General features: G+C 46.9%; 1 protein-coding gene and 1 non-coding gene across 4 annotated transcripts in view; both read right to left on the minus strand.

The window, feature by feature from the left end:
* Nucleotides 1-16,237, minus strand: part of SERGEF (secretion regulating guanine nucleotide exchange factor) — a 227,113-nt gene that overhangs the window by 47,572 nt on the left and 163,304 nt on the right. The window lies entirely within an intron of this gene.
* On the minus strand, nt 7,441-7,548 carry LOC122914816. Its single transcript, XR_006385889.1, has one exon. It is a non-coding gene; the product is annotated as a U6 spliceosomal RNA (small nuclear RNA).

Consider the following 16,237-nt stretch of genomic DNA (forward strand, 5'->3'; position numbering starts at 1 on the left):
AAAATAAGGAAAACAACCTGTGTCTGCCTTAGAGAAAGTCAGGAAAGGGGAGAGCTCTGCAGCTGGAGAGGCCAGAATAGGCTTTAGCGTTCCAGAACACAGCCCTGGAGCAAATGTCAGGGGTGTGGTACAGCATGCCAGGGAAGGATGGTGTTTCCTGAAATGGCAGAAGACTAAACAGGCGGTATCTGACAGGGAACTCAGATCAGAGGCTGCAAGTGGCCTCTGAGAGGATGACGGATATGAAGAAAGCTAGGGAGAGGACTTTCAGCATGACCTCAGTTTCTAAATGTATTATATGGGATGCAGTGGAAGGACCACTGGATTAGGACACAGAGGGGGAACTAGAGAAGGCAAAGGAGCACTGACCCAGCACCCCCTGCCCACTGCATTTCTGTGCCAGGCAGTGCTCCCACATGACCTCCCTCCTCTAGCCCTCATAATCACCTCCCAGGGAGGGAGCAATATTCTCATTTTATAGAGAAACTGAGGCACAGACATGTTACTTTAGGTCTCTGAAACTCAGGATGCTTCTCCATAAAATGGGTCATAATAGAACCCATCTCCCAGGTCTAATGTGAGAAAGCAGGGAGACGTGGTGGGGGAGTACCTACATCGTGCCAGCTGTTTTGTAAATTTCACTGTTACTATTAATATTAATAACTGCTTGTAATATCAACCATTAGCTTGTGCAAAGTCACACGGCTCACAAACATCCGAGGTGAGCTGGGAATGCTGGGTGGGGTTTTCACGGTCAGGCTGCCCCGCAGAAGACCAGGAACTGAAACACAGCTCTGTCAATAATCAGCCGTGTGACCTCAGATAAACTATTGTCCCTCGCAAGAGCTATGCTCCCTTCATCACAATAAAGGGGCCAAGAACTCCACCTACAGGGCCTAGAAGGAGGCCAAAGGAGTAAAGAACCAGGGAATGTAACGATGCCTTATGTGTGCAGTTGGGAACCAGTATTATCTGTGATAAGTACCCCAAATGGGGACAAGTGTCTTCAGGTTGCTGTGATTCAAGTGTGTTACATGGTGACACATGAAGCCAGAGCCCTGCCTGGGGTGCCATGGATTTGCAGGCAGCAAATGGCCTTGAGCTGACAGTGACTGTGCTAGCTCCATTCAAAGGCTAGTCTATAGCTTGTTACTGTTAGAAAATAAAAACAGTGTGAACTTGCTAAGACACCCTCAGAAACATGCTACAAGATTTTAGCCAATACATTAGGAAAATCACTCCTCATAAAATCAGCTTTAGGAGAGAGCTGGCGTGAAAAAGGGACACAGCCAGAACTCTCCAGGGGACTGAATGCAAGCAGTGTGTCACCTTGGGTGCCCAAGAGGACTTTCTGTGATGAAGACTGAATGAGTTCTTTGGGGAAGCTTAAGCCAGGTGGGCTGCTTCAAGGAGTGAGCATCTCCTCAGGCAGAAGCGGGACAGTGTGTCCCTGCCCACTCCAGGCTGCCAGGGAGCCGACCTGCGCCCCACATCTGTGCTCTGGGAGCAATAAACACTCTGAGCGGAGCGCGCAGACCTGAGCCATGTACGCACCCTGCAGAGGTGACGGCTGATCGGAGGCACCGCAGGCTTCACCTGTTCTTACATCCTGGGGTGCTGGCTGAGAAGCTTAACTCATGGGACCCCGGTAAATACACAGCTCCGCAGGGTATCATGACCCTGGCTTGGCGGACTGGGGAGAAGGAGGTGCAGAGAGCAACTCACCCAAATCACACAGTTTGAAGAGGTGGAACTGGGATTCAGCCGAGATGCTTCCGACTTCAAGCACCCTTCAAGTCCTCGACAGACTTAACTTGTCAAGGTGAAAGGCAAAGCCAGGAATCAGAGAATCTTAAGAGATGCAATTCTCAGCCCACCATCCCACCTGAGGAAGCAGTCTCTCTGTCCCACCGGACACACGGTCAGCAGCCCTCTGCAGGAACACCTCTGCTAACAGGGGCTCACCATCTGCTCCTGTTCTAAGAGGTTTTTTGTCCCACTGACACAGAGCAGGTCAGCTTTCCTCGAGTACCTGGCTTGGCATCGTTTTTCCCCTTCCCTCACTGCACATTAAATATACGAGGGGATTTAAAAGGACACCTATGCTCACTTTCATGATGGTAATCACTCCTATAGCTCGTGAGTTTAGATTTCCGCCAGGCAAACCTGTTCTTAGATCATGTATTATTCCCCCTGGGTATTCATAACCCTATCACACTGCTCGAAGGCTGGTTATGTCACTCTGCTGCTCCCCTCCCCCAACACGCACCCTGCTTGCTGGTCCTCGACCATCTGATGGTCCTCGACCATTCCACGGGAGGACACAAAGCCTGCTCTGCCACTTCTCTCCCCTCACAGGACACAAAGAGATGCTCTCAGACAATAAACTAGCGCACGTGGCACCGACGAGGGGTGGGCGGACTGCCCAGCTGAGCCCCATTCAAAGTAAAAAACTGGCATTGATGTAGTTACTGTCTAGGGAGACTCTGCAAAAGACAGGAGGCCTGGACAGGACCTGGGAGTCGCAGCTGCAGAGGGAGCCCCCGACAAACCGACTCTCAGAACACAAGGACATGCCCCCTCAATAAAAGTCAGCAGCTCCGCATCCTGGGGAGGGAGTATTCAGAGAAAGGGCAGCATCCTGCTGGCATCTTTATGATCACAAGAAGAGCAATGCCAAACGGGTTCTGGGGATGTCACTTCCCAAAGAACCAGGGGTCCTTTCTGACTCGGCATTGTGCCTGCCACATTGTAGATATATATTAAGAGCAAATATTTTAATAATAAATGAATAAAAAAATGAATAAAAGAACACACATCAAACACAAATATCTCACACACAGATTTGGGGAAAAAGTCACCTCAAACGACATGCATCAATATTTTAGCTGTTTCCCCTGAAGAAACAGACTCTCCCCCAGACTGTTCATGGGTCAGACTTCATAGGCTGAATTCTCTCATGTGTCCCTTTTCAGGATATTCTGGTAAGGAAACAGAACCACAAGGACCCACCATGGGTCAGACTTCATAGGCTCAATTCTCTCCTGTGTCTCTTTTCAGGATGTTCTGGTTAAGGAAACAGAACCACGAAGGGAAGCAAACCAGGAGTCCTCAGACCAACTGGAGTAAAACAAGCCTGACCCCGACAGAGGCTTGATCTGGGTCAGACTGCCCAAAGGTATTTCAAGGCCATTGTGCCCTCCCACGGATGCCCCCGAGCATGGGACATCTATGCTTGGATGTTGAAAAGCACCCAAGCGCAGTGTATTCAGATTCTCAAACCAAGATATTTCTACCCAAATCAGATTTTCTTCTACCTTTTTTTTTGTTTTTTTAAGTTTAGAATGGCAAGAAACCTGGTGGTTGTTTTTGTTGTGTTTTTTTTTATTTAAATTCAATTTTATTAACATTTAGTGTACTATTAGTTTCAGGAATAGAATTTAGTGATTCATCAATTGCATTTAACCCCCAGTGTTCATTACATCACATACCCTCCTTAGCACCCATCACCCATCCCCCTCCCACCTCCCCCCCAGCAACCCTTAGTTTGTTCCCTATAGTTAAGAGTCTTTAATGGTTTGTCTTCCTCTCAGTTTTATCATGTTATTATTTTTCATTCCCTTCTCCTATGTTCATCTTTTTGTTTCTTAAATTCCCTATATGAGTGAAAGCATATGGTATTTGTCTTTCTCTAACTTACTTTGCTTAGCATAATACTCTCTAGTTCCATCCACACTGTTGTAAATGGCAAGACTTCATTGTTTCTGATGGCTGAGTAAAATCCCACTCTGCATCTATATCACATCTTCTTCATCCTTTCATCTGTTGATGGACATCTGGGCTCTTTCCATAGTTTAACTATTGTGGACATTGCTGCTATGAACCATGGGGTGCATGCACCCCTTCGAATCATTATTTTTGTGTCCTTTGGATAAAAACCTAGTAGTGCAATTGCGAGGTCATAGGGTAGTTCTACTTTTGACTTTTTGAGGAACCTCCATCCTGTTTCCCAGAGTGGCTGTACCAGCCTGCATTCCCACCAACACTGTAGGAGGCTTCCCCTTTCTCTGCATCCTTGCCAACATCTGTCATTTCCTGACTTAATTTTAGCCATTCTGACAGGTGTGAGGTGGTATCTCACTGTGGTTTTGATTTGTATTTCCCTGATGCTGAGTGATGTGGAGCATTTTTTCATGTGTCTGTTGGCCACTTGTACATCTTTTCTGTGGAGAAATGTCTATTCATGTCTACTGCCCATTTCTTGCTGGATTTTTTGTTTTTTGAGGGTTGAGCTTGATCAGTTGTTCTTTAAATTCTTTGCCCATAGCTATATATATATCTAAGACACCATCAAGCCCTGAGTTCTACTTCCTAAATATCTCAAGCCCCCTCACTCCCCTCGTCTCTGCCATCACTAGTCCCGCTCTGCCCAACATTATTTCTCATTGGGACAAATGCAAGGCCTCCTCTGAACTAGTTTCCCCACGACCACTCTTGCACCCTCCAACCCATTCTCAAGACCATTGTCAAAAAGATCTCCTGTAAATACCAAATGGGTCATATCACTCTCCACACGTGCAACACACACATATTTTGCTCCAAAGCCTTCAATGGTCCCAATGCTCTTAGAATAAAGAAAAAAACTCCTTAACAAGGCTCTGATTCCCCTTTCCAGTCTCTTCTGCTCTTCCCTGCTTTCCACACTCAAGTCATACTGAGCCTCTCAGGTCTCTAAAAGCACAAAGCTGTCTCTCACCTTCGGGGCCATATGGATACATAGGCCTAGAAAGCTTCCTTCCCAACTACACCTACTCCCTTCTCCTAATAAACCACTAATGACCCTTCAGATCTCAGCTCAGATGTCACTTCCTCAGCAAGTAAGCCAGGATCCCTGTTATATGCTCTCATGGCAGTTTGTCCCATTCTCTCCTAGCATTTAACCTAGTTTGTAATTTTATACGACTGGCACAACTAGTTCCGTAGTAACGTGCATGTGGTATTCACACAGTCCTCCTCATACTATGGGGCATACATGATTAATCCTATTTTGCCGATGAAGAAACTGAGATTCAGAGGGGGCTGGCTAAAATACAGTGGGGTCAGGATTTGCACCCCAGTCTGACTCTAAAGTCTATAGTCTTAATTACCACCTGCTGCTCAGCAAAATGGAGCTAATCATACCTACTCACGGTGATGTCGTGAAAATTCCAGCACAGTAGGCCCTGGGCAAAGGGTGGCTGTTATGATTACTGTGGTGCTGGAGGCATTGTGGGGGGATCGTTTACCATTTTCCCCAGGAGAGAGCTAATCTGATTGCCTTTCTGGGGCTGTAACAGTTGGACTTGGTTTGAAAAAGAGACTTTTATGAAAAGCAGCATGCTGTGGCAGTTCCAACACCGAGTATGTGGAGACAGGAGCTGATGTGCTAACAAAACCAACCCTAAGATCCCTGGCCCCAGGAACTAACCATTCTGAATGAACTTGGCTTTTTCACGGTAAGCCCAGACATTGGGCCTGCACAGGGAATCCAAACCTACAATAGTTCCTTGCATTTCTTTCACTACTTCTTTTTCTGTGTTCCTGTAGCGGGGTAAGAGAGAGACCACGCTTCGTCTGGCGTCTGATTCTGAGTCTGAATTCTGACATGCCCAGGACCATGCAAGCGGGGATCCACCAAGGTGCCTGGGTCTCAGTCAGAGCTTCGGGGTCCCAGCAAGCCAGAAGGCGACAAAGGACCACAAGTCATTCTCTTGGCCTGCTTGGGGATGGCCCACTCTTCTGAGTCCCCCCTTTTCCTGTCATTCACCTGCAGCCACGGAAAGGAAGAAAGGAGCCAAAGGAAATGAGTTCCTACTGAATGTCAAGAACTTTTACATGCATATTCTGATGTGGTAAGTTAATCCTCACAAATGTGGTGAACAATAAGAGCCTTTATTCTCATTTTATAATGAAGAAAACTGCATTTTAGAGAAATTAAATGACCTGGGGCAAATCACTACATAGTAAGAGGTGAAAGAAATTCAAATCCAGTTTTGTTAGATTCTGAAATCTGTATTTCTATTTACCATATCAAAAGACTTAGAACGACTGAGTGCACAGGAAGAATTCTGGAAATTACTTGGATGTACAGAGTGGTAGTTAAGCCCATTTGTTCCCTCCTCCGGCTTACTAAGCACCTCCTCTGTGCCCAACATGTGTGGGATGCCAGCGACACAGAGGAGGCGAGATATGGCCCCTGCTCCTGAGAGGGTCACAATATAGTGAGGGTGGCTCTCTGGGGAAAAAGGCTAAGACAATATCAGGAAACTGAGCAAGAGAGAGAAGGCAGAGGATTCAAAAACATCAGAACCAGATGGGGTTCTTAGAAGACAGCTACTCAAAACCTGGCTGCATCACCTGGAATCACCTAGAAGATTATTAGAACTAAAAATTTCTAAGTATTCAATTCCCAGTTCTACAAATGTACAAGTGGGTCCAAGAATCGGTACATTTCACCATTATCCTAAGTGGTTTGGCAGAACTGGCTCCCAGTCCAGGTGAATAAACCACGGATCCATCCCCTTTGCCTGGCAGGTATGACAGCAGATGGGCAAAAAGGGAACATGACTAACCCAAGGACACACGAGAGTCCATGCTTCAGACTCAGGTCTCCAGCTCCAAAATTCCGAATGATTTACTTGTAAGCATTATGCATGCATTGAAAAATGTACAGAGGACGTATTTTATGCACATGTACTTGGTAGTTCTTTCAGGACAACTTTATGCGCCTTCTGGAAAAATAGTTTTTATAAAAATGCAGTGTGGAAAATAACACAGATCAATGTAGAAGACTAAAATAGACATAGAGAATGGGTAGAGGTTTTCATAATCAAAAACAGTTTTCTCTGCCCTCTCCTACCCCTGACCACCTCCATCCTAGGGGAGCACTATAGGGCAATAAACTTTATTAATTAATTAAGGACAGCACTTCAAGGTACGGGTTCCCAGACTGCAATGAAGGGAAGGCAACAGACAAACAAGGACTTTGGGTTGGCTAAAGCCTTGCTACGCCTACAGCACCTTTCTCCACCCAGGAGGGGACGTCCTGGTCACTGAAAAAGTGCTGAGCCGCCTGCTCCTGACTTTTCCACAGGGAGCTCAATCCCCTTGCCTCCCAAGAATATCAGAGTGACCCTTGTCCTTCCAGCCTTAGACTCCTTCCACTGGAAACATGTAGGTGACAGGCAAAGGTCAGAGGTACAGAGGTTCCAAGGCTTGCGGGGAAGTAGGCCCTTCGGCAGGTATGAACTCACTGAGCTGCTGCTCACCGGCCACTGCTGCTGGGTCTCCTTCTTTTTCAGTTCCACAGAGGCTTGCCTAGACTGCTTGCTGGAGCACTCTGACAGCAAACTCAGCAGGCTCTGCCTCAATTTCCTCACATCCTGCTTTTGGGTAGTCTCGCCGGATTTCAATCCCGTTTGCCAAAATGCGTGTCATCCTTGCGCAAGGGCTCTGCTGACCTTCTCTGTATCATCCCAATGTTAGAGTATGTGCTGCCGAAGCGAGCACCCACTTCCATCACCTTCTGAGGCCCAGCTACCAGAAACTACTCCTTCCTCTTTCGCTCACAAGCCCCAGGCTCTGAGGCTGGTAAGGGAGTCCAGAAGCGGTGGTTAGAGTGTTAGGTAGGAGAGACTCTGCAGAGCTCAGCGTTGGAGAAGCTAAATGCAGAAAGGCTTCCAAGGAGGGGGGGCAACAGCAGTGCTGGGTGGGAAGGGGCCTCAGGAGGACTGGAGGAGACAAGGGCTCAGCTCACTGGCCTCCCCACCGGGGCTCTGTCACTGATATGCCAGGCAAGTCACAGCCTTCTTTTAGCCTCATTTTTCTCATCTGCAAGTGAGGAAATTGAATTAGCTTGTGTCCATGGTTCCCATCCAGATTCTGAAATTCTATTTTTTTCTTTTTTGGCATTGGATGCAAATGACTAAGATTGACACTATGACTCAATAATAAATGTTTATAACCCAGAACTACAAATTCTGCAATCTTAGAGACAGAAAAGAGTGACCGATCCAGTTTTTTTTCTTTCCTACCCATTTGATGATAAGAAAATTGAGGCCCAGTGAGGAACTATAAATTCTCTGAGGGTTGGGACTACCTGTCTCATTCCCCACTGCATGCCTGGTGCATTTTCCAAATGTTTGTTGAATGAATGAATAAATGAACGAATGAATGAATGAATGAACAAATAACCTCCCTCCAAAGTCACATGGCCTGAGGGCAGGGGAAATATCCTCACTCCTTGCCTGGAGGGAGGGAGTGGGATAAGACAGAAGCCTCAGGCTGCTTCTGGCCCTTGAAGGTATGGTGCTCTCCAGCTGGAGAGCCCGAAGAGAGCCAGGAACAAATTCTCAAGGCTGGTGGTGCCAGCGGCGGTTGGCCACAAAGAGGGCTTCTGCTAGAGTCCTCCGTGCTGTGCATAATGAATCATGATATGTCAATTACTACATTCTGTTAACAAGCTCGGGTCCGCCTGTGCATCGCCAATGAGTGCCCCGCAATTTGCCACAGATCTGTGGCAGAGCAAGTGTGGCAGAGGATTCCGAGATACTCCAGGCCTGGGGAAATCAGGTGGTTGGTTTGGTTTTGGCAACAAATGCCCTCAGTGATTGGACAGCAGTATGCAGGGATGTACATACTCCTTTCTAGGGAACAGGTCTGTGTCCTGGAGGGAAAAGGATGTCTGTCTGACTCAGCTAAGTCCAGCTGGAGGAAGGCATCTCTGTACTATTTTGTCTGAAGTACTGAACAATATGGGGCAGGGGTAGAGTGGGAATTAAAAAATCACCCCAAGCATGGTTTGATGGCCTGGTCATCTATCATCAGCTCTGAAGTCACAAACAGGATTCAAAATCTGGCTCTCCTGCTTATGAGCTCTGTGACTTTGCGTAAGTCTCTTCGTTTTGCTGTGACTCAGTTTCCGCATCTACAAATTGGAGATAATCATACCTACTTTGCAGGGTATTTGCAAGGACTACATGAGATAATGCATATCCAACCCAGAATAGCAGCTGGCACATAGCAGGTGGGCAATTCATAAGCCTCCTACCATGTTCGAGATGTTTTCCGAAGGGATTCTACTCTCCGGAGGAAGACTGGGGCTGGGACCCTAGGTTATCCCAGACGAGCGTGTTCAGACGTGTATGTGTACCTCTCCGCCCCCCACCCCCCAGTGGCTCCACAGTGACGACTGCCACCACAGTCATGTGAGGACGTCAGATGTGCCTTCCTCACTTCCACACTGGCCGTGAGAGAAGTGAAGAAGCCTCCCAGTGAGAGGGGAGGCTGCTCATTGCTCAGGCGGCACCGCTGCAGCCCCTGACCTACTTTCTTACTAAAAATAGCCCCTCTTAGGTCACTGCCGCAAATTGAATTCCACTGCTTCACTGCACCCTGGAAGCAGGTGGGTGGGCGGCAGAGCACAGTTGGTGAGCCCGAGCCTCCGCCTCTGTGGCACACGGCTGCCCACAATGCCGGCTAATCCCACACATCTGCGCGCAGGGGCTGAGGGCTCCAGTGCCCACCCCACCCTGGTCGGCATGGCTACACACAGCAGGGCTGCACCAGCCCCACGGTGGGGGTTTTGGGGGGGCAGGCAGGGAGAGAAGGGGTGGAAACAGAGGTCCCAGTTCCTGGGCTTACGGCTGCTAGAACTCCATTCAGCTATGAGCTCCTGCGTTCTTGTTACTTCACCTTGAACAAGACACTTAACTTTTCTTTGCCTCAGTCTCCTCATCTGTAAAACAGGGATACTACAACTGACCTTGAGGTATTAGACAGCTAAGAAACGCTGTATGTAGAGCAGTCGTTGGCAAAGAATAGGTGCTCGATAATGAAGTGATGGCCGTTATCCTCCGCTGTCTGGCCCACTGCTCTGCAGTGCCCTCGTGCTGAAGCCTCTGATGGCAGCAGGGGTGAGGGCCAGAGGACTCTGAGAGCCAGACAGAGTTGAGGCTGAAAGCACCTTAGAGGCAGTTAGGTGAAGGCTTCACACACATGGCTAAGCATCACAGTACCAAAGTGGCTTGTGAGCACTACTGATTCCCGGGGCACCTCCCAGGGCTCAGTCAGTTAAGCATCTGACTCGATTTCAGCTCCGATCATGAGATCCTGTCCCACATCGGGCTCCATGCTCAGCTGGGAGTCTGCTTGGGATTCTCTCTCTCATTCTTTCTCCCTCTGCTCCACTATGCTCTCTCTCTCTCTAATAAATAAATAAACCTCTAAACAACAAACAAACAAACCAATGCTGATTCCAGGTCTTTGCCCTGGATTTTGGGATTTAGAACACCTGTTCAGGGACATGGGAATCTGCATTTTAATAAGCTTTCCAAGTATCTGTGGTGCACTGCCAGGTTTGAGAACCTTTGAGCTAAGCCAATGACCTCCTTAAAAATAAATGGGTAAATGAATTACTGTTATTTGTCCTCCATTATAAGGATAGTGAATGGTCATTATAAAATATGCGTAAAATATGGAAAAGCAAAAAGTAAAAACAAAAAGTGAAAAACAATTCAACCAACTTGTTTCGAGTACCCATTAAATGCCAAGCCCTCAGCTAAGCAGTGGGGATTTGATAAGACAGTTCTGACCAGGACGCCTGGGTGGCTCAGTTGGTTCAGTGTCTGCCTTCAGCTCAGGTAATGATCCCAGGGTACTGGAATCAAGTCCCATATTGGGCTCCTTGCTGAGCAGGGAGCCTGTTTCTCCCTCTGTCGCTCCCCTTGCTTGTGCTCTCTCTCTCTGACAAATAAACTAATAAAATCTTAAAACACACACATATACACACACACACACACAGTTCTGACCCTCAAGGGGCATCCAGTCTATGTGTAGAGACAAAAAAAGACACGGAAGTGTCTTCTTACAAAATGTACAGAAACAGAGATGACGGCGCAATTTACTTTTTCTAGGAAGTCAGGGAAATCTAAAGCTGGCCTGGAAGGAGAGTTAAGTATTCATATGCTGGCCAAGGGAGGAAAGGGCGTTTCAGAAGGAATGAACAGGACATACAAAAGCATACACGGTGTTTGCTGGGAAAATGTCCTAAGGTCACGTTATATGGCAAATGGTGGCATAGGGGTAGCTACTGTGAGTGGCCGTGGCCAGATCATGAAGGACCCCGGATGACATTAACAATGTCGCCTACATTGAGAAGTATGATTTTTCCCACTACAGTTTTGTTTTTAATAGATGCCTTTTTGGTTTCATTCTTATATGACCAATGCTGGTACTCTTAGTAAATACTGCAATTAGTCAAGGAGGTGAGCCAGAATTTATCCAATCCCAATTATCAGATATTTAGGCAGCTTCTAGTTTCACTAAATTATACAAACACAACAATAAACCTCTTTAACCATAAAGCTGCTTCTGTATTTAAGGTCTTTCCTTAGGAGACAATTCTAGGATATGAATTCATAAATGAAAGTGAATGGGCATCTTCAAGGCTCTTGATTAATAGTTCCAAAGGACTTTCCAAAAGTGGTCTGTTTTTGTAAATGAGGAGGTAAGGCCCCCCAAAATTATATGTTTTGTCCAAGTCACACTGCTGAATGGGGGTGGAACCAAGAGCAATACCCGAGCCTCCTAACTCCTGGCCCACTGTTCTTTCTTCTACGTCACGTTGCTTTCCCATAGATGAGGGCTGAAAGAAACAAGATCTACTCAGCCAATGTCTGTGATAATGTCTAACTAAGGATTTTAGGTTTGCAGCATACATCGGTAGGATACTAGAGTAATAGGTACAGATTTATGCATAAAAGCACATGTGAAGAGCTATAAGGAAAGGTTTTTTTCCTAAACTTATCATGTATGCGCCCCCTGCAATTACAGTTTCTGTTCTAACCAAGCCAAGCATATCTTACACTGTCTTACCTCTGTACTTTTGGTCCATGAAATGTTTCCTGTTCACCTCTTCAAATTCTATGCACTTTTTAAAAAGACAGACCTACATGATCCAAAAAGCATCTCCAGACTGTGGGCCATCACCATTTTGGCACCCATTTATGATACTCATTCTATTGCTTTGTAGCACCTTTGATACTGATGTGAAATTATTTAAGTTTAACTACAAAATAAAAGTCTGTCTCAGGCCTCTGTTATTGGAAGCAAACCACCCCCCCACCAAGTGAATGAGAATAGATTTACTTCAAAAAGGCACTTCTGGAGTTTGATGGCCTCAAGACAGATCAGTCTCATACCTAGTACCTCCCGTAACACTACAGCAGACAGACATCTTGGTAGAAAAAGTAGATTGGAAAGGATCGGAAAAGCAATAGTGCCATGTGTTAAGGACCTATCCTGACCAGGCACAGTGCCAGCTGCTTCACATACATTACTTAGAACAACCTTAAAATAATTCCAGCAAGTGAAATAATCATTCTTGCCATTTTACAGATGAGGAATGGTGGGACCTGTGAGACTGAGTAACTTGTTCAAAGGTCAACACCATTAGAAAGTGTCAAAACTGGGATTTAAATTCAAGTATGTCTGACTCGAAGAACCTGTTTTTTTTGTTTTTTTTTTTTTCTGCTTTACTACACTGTCTTGGCAAATGTCATTTCAATTCTGGCTGTGCTGTGATCAAGCTCTGTGGTCCCCAGCGAGGATTCATGCTGAGTCCTAGCTTTCTCACCTGTGACGTGGGGATAATTATCTTCCCGTCCTGCCCTCACTCCCAACAGACACACACACACACACACACACACACACACACACACACACACAGCTGTTGCCATGACTGAATGTTAAGAGTGTCAGAGATCCAGACAGACATACAATTAGAGTCGTGAACATTACAACAGGTCATTATGACAAATGACTGGAGACCCTGCCAAGATGTGTCATTCAAGAAGGATTAACTGACGCTCACTAGACAACTTCTCCTAGCTCCAGAAAGTGATTTGCTGCAATGCATTTCATAATGATCTGCAACAAGACCTGAAACTAAGAAGTTAATACTCAAAAAAATCCATTAGCCAAAACACTGCATTCGTGGAGCCTCTAGGGAATCAGGACATTTCCTTGCTCCATCATTTATATATATGTATTTGTACACAAACCTGTGTAGGCACACATGCATGTCTGTTACCAGCAGCCCAATTCTAGAAAGCAGGATTCAGCAGAAGGAAGGCTGGGCTCAGGCTCCACCACCAGGGGGCCAGTTATAAATGGGTTTGGGGCATTAATTTCAGTTTTGCAGAGGCTTCTGGTACAATGCCAGGAGACCCGGCTGAGGTGTCAGGAGAGCTGGCTTATAATCCAAATTTTGTATCTTACTATTGTGTAACATTGGGCAAGATCCATGACCTCTCAATCTCCATTTTCTTTCGCAGAACAGGGGTAATGCCTTATCCTACACAAATGAATTTACCCCCTGGACTGCCGTTTGCTCTGCTCTAAAACGAATGCCCCAGGTACCATGTGTCATGGGCTCACTGTGTGCCCAGCCCTGTGCCGAGGCTCTGCGAGCATTCTTTCACTCATCCTCACCGTCCCAAAGGACGGGACTACTATCTCCGTCCCACAGATGCAGAAGCCTACACTCAGAAGAGCTCAGGAATCTGCTCCAGGCCACCCAGTGTTTGGCTGCGGAGTAAGGATTCAAACCCTCCTCTCTTTGATTTGAAATCCTCTGCTCTTCACCACCAAACCAAATTCCTGCTCACCAGGGAGCTGTTGTGGGTGACATGCAATAACATTTATTACTATAGGGGCGCCTGGGTGGCTCAGTGGGTTAAGCCTCTGCCTTCGCCTCAGGTCATGGTCTCAGCGTCCTGGGATCGAGCCCCGCATCGGGCTTTCTGCTCAGCAGAGAGCCTGCTTCCTCCTCTCTCTCTCTGCCTGCCTCTCTGCCTGATCTCTCTCTCTCTGTCAAATAAATAAAATATTAAAAAAAACACATTTATTACTATAGTGTGTGCATTTTGAGAATGGAGGGGAGGGACAGGAACTTCCAGAAAAAGATTTACTGCTGCACTCCCCAAATTCATGAAGTCAGCCGCACGGTGAACATGGGTCAGGGTGATGGATGAAATCCTCCCAGGCTGGAACAGCTGGAGAGCTGAAGGCCAGTTTGGCAGTGAGAGAGCCTTGCTGAAGACCAGGACAAAGCACTCACGTCTGAGCAAAAGCAGGGCTTCCTCGAAGCTCATGATGTCCAAGGCAACCGTGCTGGACATGGAGGAGGAGGAAGGTATGACTGTGAAGGCAGGATAGCCCCTCCTCACCCTGACCCCACCCCAACTCTTACACTGAAAGGATGAAGGGACACTTGAGGCAGACACCACATTTTTAAACCTTAGGCAGCATCGAGCTAAAAATAGAGCTGTGAGTCAAGTGTCTATTACTGAGTCTTCTGCCTCTGCACTCTGGAAACCAGACCGTTTCACTCCTCATCAACCCCACCATCCCCAGGCGCTCATTGCCACAACTCGGAGACGCAGGGAGGTAAGCGTTACTGGGAGTCTAATGAGCACTGGCTATGATGCTGGGCCCTTTGTAATCTTCTCTGAGCTGCATGATGACCCTGTGAGGCAGGTCTTATCACTCCCATTTTATAGATGAGGACACTGAGACTTGGGTTGGCGTGAGGATATGCCCAGGGACACTTGGCTTATAAGAGGTGATGCTGGGAACAGACCCCAGCTGAGTCTGGGTCTGGAACACCTGCTCTTTCAAATACACATGCCTGCTACATTTTAAAGAAAGAGGTTGAGCTTCACTTAAGTCTAGAGACTGAAGAAAGCAACAGTGCTATCTAATTCACGTTATGGCTCTGGAAGGACGCAGCAAAGCAGCCATCTGAATGATTCACTCCTGTGACTGACAAGAAGACTCCCCTTGGTTATAACTTTGGCAACTGCTCAGTCTGTGTGGCCACCCCACGCCCTCCAGCTGGCTCAGGGAGGTGGAATTATTTATGTAACAATTTTGGTGGCCTCCTGCTTCAACACATGATCTTTGGAGACTTTTAAGTGGGAAGAACGCCATAAATCATAATGAAGGACAAGAGGAGTCAGGGTCAGGGGAAGATAACAGAAGAGGATTTTCTGAAAAGCAGGGTAGTTGGTACAAAGGCAACAGGATAACCCCCAAAGTTTATGAAAACACTTTCTTAGAAATTTCTTCATCCAATGCTCATAATACCCTGGGAGGTAAGTGTCAGAATCTGCATTTTGTAGGTGATGAAAATGTGGTTCCAAAAGGTTAAGGTCTAAGGTCCCAGGTCAGACAGAGGCTGGACAAGAACCTACATCTCCTAATTCCCAGCCAGGGCTTCCCTCAACCCACCCACTCCTTGAATTGTAAAGACAGAAATCTGTGAGGCCTGTAAAAGAAAAACCCTGTAGTCTCGCTCCCCTGAATGACAGGAACAGCGAGGGCCAGGGCCAGCGAGAAACAGCATAATGTCCAAAAGTCTAAGCATGGGAATCAGAACTTTTTTCAAATCCCACCTTATTTATTTATTCAAGTCCCACAGTAATTGTGTGACCCTGGGCAAGTTCCTCAATCTCCCTGCCTTGACTTCCCCACTTGCTGTGGTGGTTTTTCAAGATTTATTTATTTGAAAGAGAGAGAGAGTAGGAGGGGAGGCAGAGGGAGAGAATCCTCAAGCAGAGCCCCTGCGGAATGTGGAGCCCAGTGTGGGGCCTGATCTTACCACCCTGAGATCAGGACCTGAGCCAAAACCAAGAGCGGGACACTCAACCAACTAAGCCACCCAGGCGCCCCTCGATTTCCCCACTTGTAAAATGTGGCTAGTAATAGTACCTATCTCACATATGTATTAAATCAAAAAGAAAAACAAACAATATATGCCCAGTGCCTGGCACTAAGGCAAATACCTGGTGAGTTAATTGTCACCGTTTTCATCATTATTGTCATGAAGGAAGGTGCCCAGCACACTGCTTGGCCCACAGGCTCACACTACTCAGGGAATACTGTCCCCTCTCCTTCTCCATGTTCTCACTCCTCCCAGGGCAGAAACCCCCCATCCATTAGCTGCAGACCTATTGAGGGGAGGTCGAGGGTTGGAAAGTGGGAGAACAGAAGATGTTCTTCCCAGGCAGCCTGACTGGGCTGGCCTTGTTTTGTGGGGCAGTGAGCTGCTACATGAAGTCATTAATCCTACTTCGTGTGATGTGCTTTCAGGTCACTTCCCAGGCATTAGCGATTCCATCTGGGATTTTCCTCAAGG

This window comes from Neovison vison, chromosome 7, assembly GCF_020171115.1.
Source record: "Neovison vison isolate M4711 chromosome 7, ASM_NN_V1, whole genome shotgun sequence".
Lineage (NCBI taxonomy): Eukaryota > Metazoa > Chordata > Mammalia > Carnivora > Mustelidae > Neogale > Neogale vison.